The 7,500-nt window shown below is 37.6% G+C and overlaps 1 long non-coding RNA gene across 2 annotated transcripts in view; it reads left to right on the top strand.

Annotated features, from left to right (window-relative positions):
- The first annotated feature begins 1,244 nt into the window (after positions 1–1,244).
- The window catches only part of LOC138033699 (uncharacterized), a 31,130-nt gene continuing 24,874 nt past the window's right edge, over positions 1,245–7,500 (top strand). For both annotated transcript variants that reach the window (XR_011128648.1, XR_011128649.1), the window contains exons 1-3: positions 1,245–1,848; positions 3,187–3,304; positions 3,599–3,665. This is a non-coding gene — a long non-coding RNA (uncharacterized lncRNA). The remainder of the gene's footprint in view (positions 1,849–3,186; positions 3,305–3,598; positions 3,666–7,500) is intronic.

Raw genomic sequence — 7,500 nt, 5'->3', positions numbered from 1 at the left:
TATTTGCAAACGGTAAATGGCGTTTTTTTTCTTTTATGGAATTCTATTTGATACACTCAAAAAATCAAGGGGTAAAAATTTGATCAGAGTACCACTTTAAAGGACGCGAGTTTTTGAGTACCCATAAAACAAGCACATTTCCCAAAAAATTCTCGCGAAATAGTTTTAATTGTTTTCTGGTCGACAATGCGTTCGCGAAGAATATTTCGCTTAAGCCGAAAACGGGTATTTATGTACAAAGAAATTGAGATTCTGGGTCGAGTGATAGCGGAGTAAGAACCTTCGATGTGACTGTCCGCAAACTTTACCCTTTGCATGGTGGCAAATGGCCGAATTTCTCAATTATCTACTCAACAAAGGAACGTTTAGATCATCGGACTCCCCGGACGACTCAACCACATTGCCTGAGGCGAAAAAACCTAAGAAGTACGATTCACCGCTCACTGGAGGACCCGAACAAGAAGAAGATGAAGTAATGACAGCTCTCAATATGTCGGAGGAGGTTGCTGCGAAGGTAATGTAACAAAGGATTTTGGAAAAGCTAGAAAAGCTAGACTCGATAGAACTGTCTTTGAAGAAAATTGAATCCAAACTGGCAAAGCTAGAAACACGAACGGCAGAGTTGGAAGTTTTCAAAGAAGAAGCCAAGAAGGACATATAAGCGAATTGAAAGATGGCGCCAACTTTGATGCAAAACAATTACAGGAGAAGTCTCAAGAGTTAGCAAAGGCACAAGCAGAAATTACCGAGCTCACGGGGAAGGTGCAAAAACATGAAGAAGCAGTTAAGGAGGCCGAGTCAAAATGCTTGTATCTTGAGGCCTATTCTCGACGTGAAAACACCAAGTTTATGAATATCAAAGAAGGACCCCAAGACCAACCTGAAGACACCGGGGAGATTTTAAGAGACTTTTTAGAACGCGAACTGGGAAGTTTAGATGCTCGGGATGTAGAATTTCAACGTGTTCACCGCACAGGAAAAACCAAAGAGGGGAATCCTCGTCCAATTCTTGCACGTTTCCTGAGGTATAAAGACGTGCAAAATATATTTTCACTGGGACACCGCTTGAAAGGATCAAAGCTTCAAATGTTCCGAGACCTACCGACTGAAATTGTTAAACGCCGCAGGGTACAGATGGAAACTTTTAAAATTGCCAAACGAAGAGGAATCCCAGCGGCTTTTAGCCAAGCACAACCAGATAAGTTGTATAGTAGAGGGCGCTTATGGCCTGTAGGTAAAGAACTTCCTCCATAATTTTTTATAACTTTTGTCATTGCTTCAACAATCGAGTGCTGTCGGGCCATTTGTCACTGTGTGATTGGTGAAAAACAATGTATAACTTATGCTATTGCGGACGGTTGCTTTCTTTATTAGATTTTCAGTTTTTTCTTCTCTTTCATACTTAGGAGAGAGCCTAAGAAAACGCGTTTTTCGTCCCCAGTCAATTCAGTAACCTTTTATTGATTTAAATGTGCGTGTCTCTGTTTACATTTTGCCTGACAATGTTTAGTTTGCTGTGTTTTTACGTAACCTTACTGTTATTTTATTTAACCTCTTGTTTATCTTTTTTTATTTCTCATATTTGTTCTTCATTGCGAGAATGCTCCTTGGGTAAAGACAGTCGATGCTATCTGACACAAACGTCTAAAAATGGATTTTAAAATAGGATCAATTAATGTCAGAGGTTTGGGAGACCAGGTCATGCGGGGAGAAAGCTTTAACTGGCTTAGAGCAAAAAAATATTCAGTATATTTTATTCAAGAAATGCACTGTACAGAAGACAATAAGAATGATTGGCGGACCGAATGGGGCTATCAGGCTTTGCTTAGCTGTTGCACCAGTACAAAGGCAGGTGTTGCCATACTTTTTAATAATAACTTCACCTTTCAAATCTTTAAAACATATTCCGACCCCGAGGGATGGTTTATAATATGTGATCTGACAGTAAATGGGAAAGAATTAACGCTGACAAACATTTACGCTCCAAACATTTCTTCACCTCGGTTTTCAGTCGTTTGGCTGATTTCAAGTGCGACGAGATCATAATAGGTGGCGATTTCAATTTAGTTTTAGATGTCGAAAAAGATAAAAAGGTGGCCTTGCAAGAACTCATAACAAATCATTGGAAGTTATCAATAGCGCCTCTGAAAGCTTAGATCTGATCGACGACTGGAGAGTTTTGAATCATGACTCTTCCAAATTTACATGGAGACAGAGGAAGCATGAAATTCACTGCACTTTCTGTAATATTATTAATGCAGAAATATTAGCAGGCTACAAAACAGATCATTCTATGATCACCTTACAAATTTCTTTACACTCCAACACTAGAGGCCGAGGTTTTTGGAAACTAAATACCTCCTCCTTATCAGAAACAGAATATGTCAACCAGATTAAGTCAACCATAGCACAAACTATCGATGAATATTCTCAAGATAACACTGTTGACGCAGGCCTTTTATGGGAGATGGTTAAAATGAAAGTGAGAGAAGTATCTATTAAATATGGAACAACTAAAAAGAGAAATCTAAGAATATAGCAGGAGGAATTGAGATATCAATAATAACCTTAGAAGAACAGCTTACCCACTCTGATGTCAATGACAAACAAACGAAACAAATATGGTGCGATATTGAAGGAAACAAACGTGAGCTAGAGAGAATAATTTAATACCACCTTTGCATAAATGGCGCCCAAATTTGAATAACAATACTTAATACATCCTTAGCCTCGTGTTTAATGTTTCAAGACAAAGGATTTTTCTCATGAATGTGAGGCTAAGGATGTATCAAGTAATGGGGTCTATAAACTTGACGAGAACGTGTTTGAACTCCTATTCTTGGGTTTCACTCACGTGATCAACAGCCATGTTTTTCAACGAAAACAAAAGAAGACGTTAGCATAATAAAAGCTGTTAATTCCCGGAGGATTGGATCGGGACAACAACATGGCCGCCATTTCATTGTTTGGGGACACCAACATGGCGGCCGTGACGTCACGTGAAATCCAGGAATAGAGCTATTTGTCACAGTTCTCCGCCATGTAATGTCCTGTTTGTGCCGCCATTTTGAATTAATTTAAACAAAGAGGCCGTCAGCCCGTGTTCGACCAAGATGGAGAGTGGTGTGGATGGTATGTGATTCATATGCAATTAATTAAAATTGACTTCAATCAATTCAATCCTAGGAGACAATTTGCTTATTTTCAACGAAGATCCTACATTATTTGTAACGATTCTGTTGTCAGAAGCAGAAAGCCGTGCAGCTTTCCATTCTGATGAGGAGGCTCTTCTTCACAGGAGTGTGTAAGTATTCTAAGCGATTTTGAAGATTTCTATCTCAGTGTAGAAGATGACAGATTTCTTTTTCCATACATTTATCGGTTACAAATATTTCGTTGCAGGTAACTAATATTATGTAATGGCCTGTTGATTTCGTTTTGCTTTATAATTTTTGGTTCTGTCAATCTGAAATTCCTGTAATTATAGAAATCAGCGATGGAATGATGAGTCTTACAGCCTCAGCTTTGTAATAATTGCTTAAGCATACAAGTTTGATGATTATTATTAAATCCTTTAATAAATTCATGATTCTTTCAGGAAAGTGATGAATCAGTAGAGGACCTTAACCGTCAAAAGAAACAAAGAAAACAGAGAGCTTGGAAAAGTAAGTCATTTTTTGAAAAATATTGTTACCACTTGTAAGACTGGGAACAGAACTCATGTGCATGATCTCCAAGGTTATAGTACTCGTAAGAATTGCTCGATTTTATAAGTAACAATTCAAAAATTACGGCCCTCCATTAAAAGTGAATATGTTACCAAATACTGGCAGGTAAGTGCACTTTTTAAGCAACTTTCATGTGTTAGGCACTTGTAGTTATGCTGGTGTCAAAACACTCAGTACCAAGGGGGTACTCTACAGAATGGGTGTTACCCAGAAGCTCGAGTTATTCACCCTTTATGTTAGTTGTTAGCTTTAATCACTTACAAAAAAACCTGTAAACCAAAAGGGTGTGGCCTATTAAAGGCAGGTGTTAGAAACTAACATGTACAGCTACACTTCATTTCACAGTTGCGTAACATCTTAGAAGTTGTATTTTTGACAAATTGTTATTTCGCGTCTAATAGGGTCATTTTTCATGCGCTATTTTGCGTGGTACAAATCTAGGATAGTTAAGCTTTCGATCCATGTTAATTACGCTATTATAGGACTTGTATTTTTAGCCTCCCGAAGTTCGACCAAAAAATCGGCGTGGTGAGATCAATGAGAAACTCTTTCGGAGGCGAAGTTAATGACACTGTATGTTCCTTTCAAGATATGACTGCAACTCTCCCGCCAAAATTAAAAGAAGGCAAAGTTCCAAGATAGTGCTAAAAACGAGGCATGTGGGACAACAAAGTGTCAGTAATGATTATGACGTATTTTATAATGATTATTATTGTATCTTTGACAGTATGTGCAACAAAATTACCACATGATTAAGAGTGGTAAAAGTTATTAATAACTCGTTATAATAGTTCGAGTACCCAATAAGTTTACAAATCCAATCCAAAATGGTACTTGATTGGTGCATATATTAATCCCTGAAACGACAAGTCATCTTAGTTAAGTCTGGCAACTTCTGAAAGTTTCACTGCACAGGTGAAATTAGTGTAAGGATACACAAACTGAGTTAGACGTTCTATGGAGTGACAATTTGCGTATTATTATTATTTTTTTTTATGTATATCATCAAGTAAAATTCACACAACATTGCCAAACAATTGTGATTTGAAAAAGTTGTTCATTTTGAAAGTCCTCAAGATTGCTGGTCAGGCTATTACTTATAAATTGTACTCAACGTTGTGCAATGTTCGGAAGACATTCAGGACTAATAACAATTGTGCTGAATCACATTGTTTCCCTGCTATAAGAGGTATGCCAGAAAGAGGGAGGTGGATGTGATGTAAGATGTTGCGATACACGCCGCAGACGTCCCCGCGAAAGTGGTTCTTTATGACTCCATGTGCCCGCCCCCGTGGTATATTGTTTGTTTCAGTCTTTCCTAGAAGTTTCCTTGTTTCGGGCAAGACTGTTTTCATTGGCATATGTCTTTAATTTAATCAAGATAACATGAACAGCACCGGCTTCTATTTCTCATTTCCAACGTTTCGTCTTGGAAAAATGCAATATTTCCTGGCAAATATAATTTTTATGTTTTTTCACGGCTTGTGCGTTTTTTCTTTTTTTTTTTTTTTTTTATCTAGTGATTACGTAATGCAGTGAGTCATGACACGAAACTGATGGTGTTAATCTTAACGTGGCTGGGCAGTATTTTGTTGTACAGGAGCTATAGGGGAGCAATCTTGAAAGCTGTGGCTATACTGTGATTCTCGTGTTGTTTGGTGTCTCTTCCCTTTCACTAGTTTACCTTACTGTTTGTTGGATCACTGACTATCATACACTCATTTGCTGTATTGTTACCTAGGTAATACCTAGGGTTTGTGTTAATTCATTGCAAACTTTCCCTTTATTATTGCCTGGGATGTACCTAGGTTTTGTTTTAATTTGTTGTAACCTTTCCTTTGTTTTATTTTAGTTTATTGTGAGGTTTCGATTGCTTCATTATAGACTGGGACATACCTGGGGTTACTTTTAAATTTAAAGGGTAAATGATAGCTTCTCGTAGAGGTTCTATACTGGAATAGGTTTTTGATTTAGTTGACACCTTGGCGGTATAAACAGTATTGTCCGTCCGTGTTTAGGCTGAATTTAAACCAATTGTATTCCCTTATATATATTGTGATGTTTACAACTAGGAGTAAGAGTTTTGTTTTGTTATACAGTATTTGGTGTCAGCCAGTCCTTTGCAGGTGAGCAAAACCCTGTACCAGGGGGAATTTTCTATTCCTGCAGTCTATCAATTGACTGTAAGGTTTCCAATAAAGTGCGGGCCAAGATCTGGGCCAATGAGCATATTGATATTGGAGTTTTACTTTAAAACCCGATATTTGAAAACAAACAAGTCTAAAATTGCTGTAGAAATGATCGATAGCAGCGGTTGCACCTTCTTTGTGTTTAGAGTCAGCGTCTAAACCACGAAAATATTTACTATTGATCAATAGGGTTCTTGTTTTGTGGGGTTTTTTGTTGGTGTAGTTTTATACTAATACGTTGCCTTACTTAATCTGTACATTTTGACTCGAAATAGAGATGATATCTGGGAAAGTCGTTTTTTTTTCTAGAATGCTTACGGCCGTTTATTTGAATTAATATATAGATTTAGCCAAGCCTAAAAGCGGAGCTCCCTCGTTATTTATTCTTACTGCCTGTACGGTTTGTGAAAATAAAAGGTTTCGAATTGTCCGCATTTTGATGTTTCCGGTTGCTGCTTTAATAATTAAATCATTTTCTTTGCTTTCTTCTATAGAAAAATTCATTGCCTAACTAATGACTTCCACGGTAAATTTTACGCTAAGAACCGATATCGCATGCATTACGAAGCGATGAGTGCGACATCGGTTTTTCCAGTGAAATTTACTTTGCAATTCACCAGTTTGGCAATAATTTTTCTTGAACCGAATGAGTTTTAAAAGAAAACAAGCATTAAGCGCAACCTCAGCGAGCGAATTGAAAAGGAAAAAAAGCCATTTCAGAGTCAACTATCAATAGCCAGGTAATAGGAATCATGCTAAAATTAGAAGCCATAAAAACAACTCTGTCAGTTCAAGGTCAAAGAAGAGTTTTACTGATGTACTTTATTCCACGAAGATCATTCACTTTTTTATGTATTTCATTGAAACACGCCGGTTGGTTTGGTACAAGAATCGGCAAACTACGGCAATGCAACCAAGAAAGGACGAACTTCAAACACGATCTGCGCCAACACTTATATAACATTTGGGTGCTTTAAACAAGCTTCTGAAAAGGCAAGGTACTGAGATTTCCCCCTAATTTTACGAGAACTCATTGGGAACACGTGTTCATAACATAAGGGCAAATTTTTCTTGTCGATGTCGAGGCACAACAAAAACCAGTTGAGCAAGCGGATTAAAAAAGCACTTGTTCGCTCGCATTTTAGAGGAAAACAAACAAACAAACAAATCAACTTTTTCTTTATGTCCAAAAGAGTACAGATAATTATTATTTAATTCCAGTTGACAATAAAAATTTGATTTTCATTCCTGAAAAAAGGAAGAACCGATTAAACCACCTTTTAAAAATACGCATCCACTTTAAATAACGCATCCTTGCGCCATATTGGATTAGCAACCGCGCAAACGTGATAACGAGACTGAGAGTGATTCGCTTTGCGAGTCTACAGAGAAGTTTTAGTGACGACCAGCTAATGAGGAGAGTAGCGAGGGTTTTGCACGAAGTTTTTGCGCATTTTTTAGCGATGGTTGGAATCTTATCGAACAAAGATAACCCAAAGACAACACCAAAAAGCAAAGGAAAGTATTTTGCGGCTTTTGACTGTAAAAACAGCTGTTACGATTCAGATGGCCATCGTACAAGA

This window comes from Montipora capricornis, chromosome 14, assembly GCF_036669925.1.
Source record: "Montipora capricornis isolate CH-2021 chromosome 14, ASM3666992v2, whole genome shotgun sequence".
Taxonomy (NCBI): domain Eukaryota; kingdom Metazoa; phylum Cnidaria; class Anthozoa; order Scleractinia; family Acroporidae; genus Montipora; species Montipora capricornis.
The sequence above is the reverse complement of the archived record's forward strand: the minus strand, read 5'-3'. Positions and strand labels throughout refer to the sequence as shown.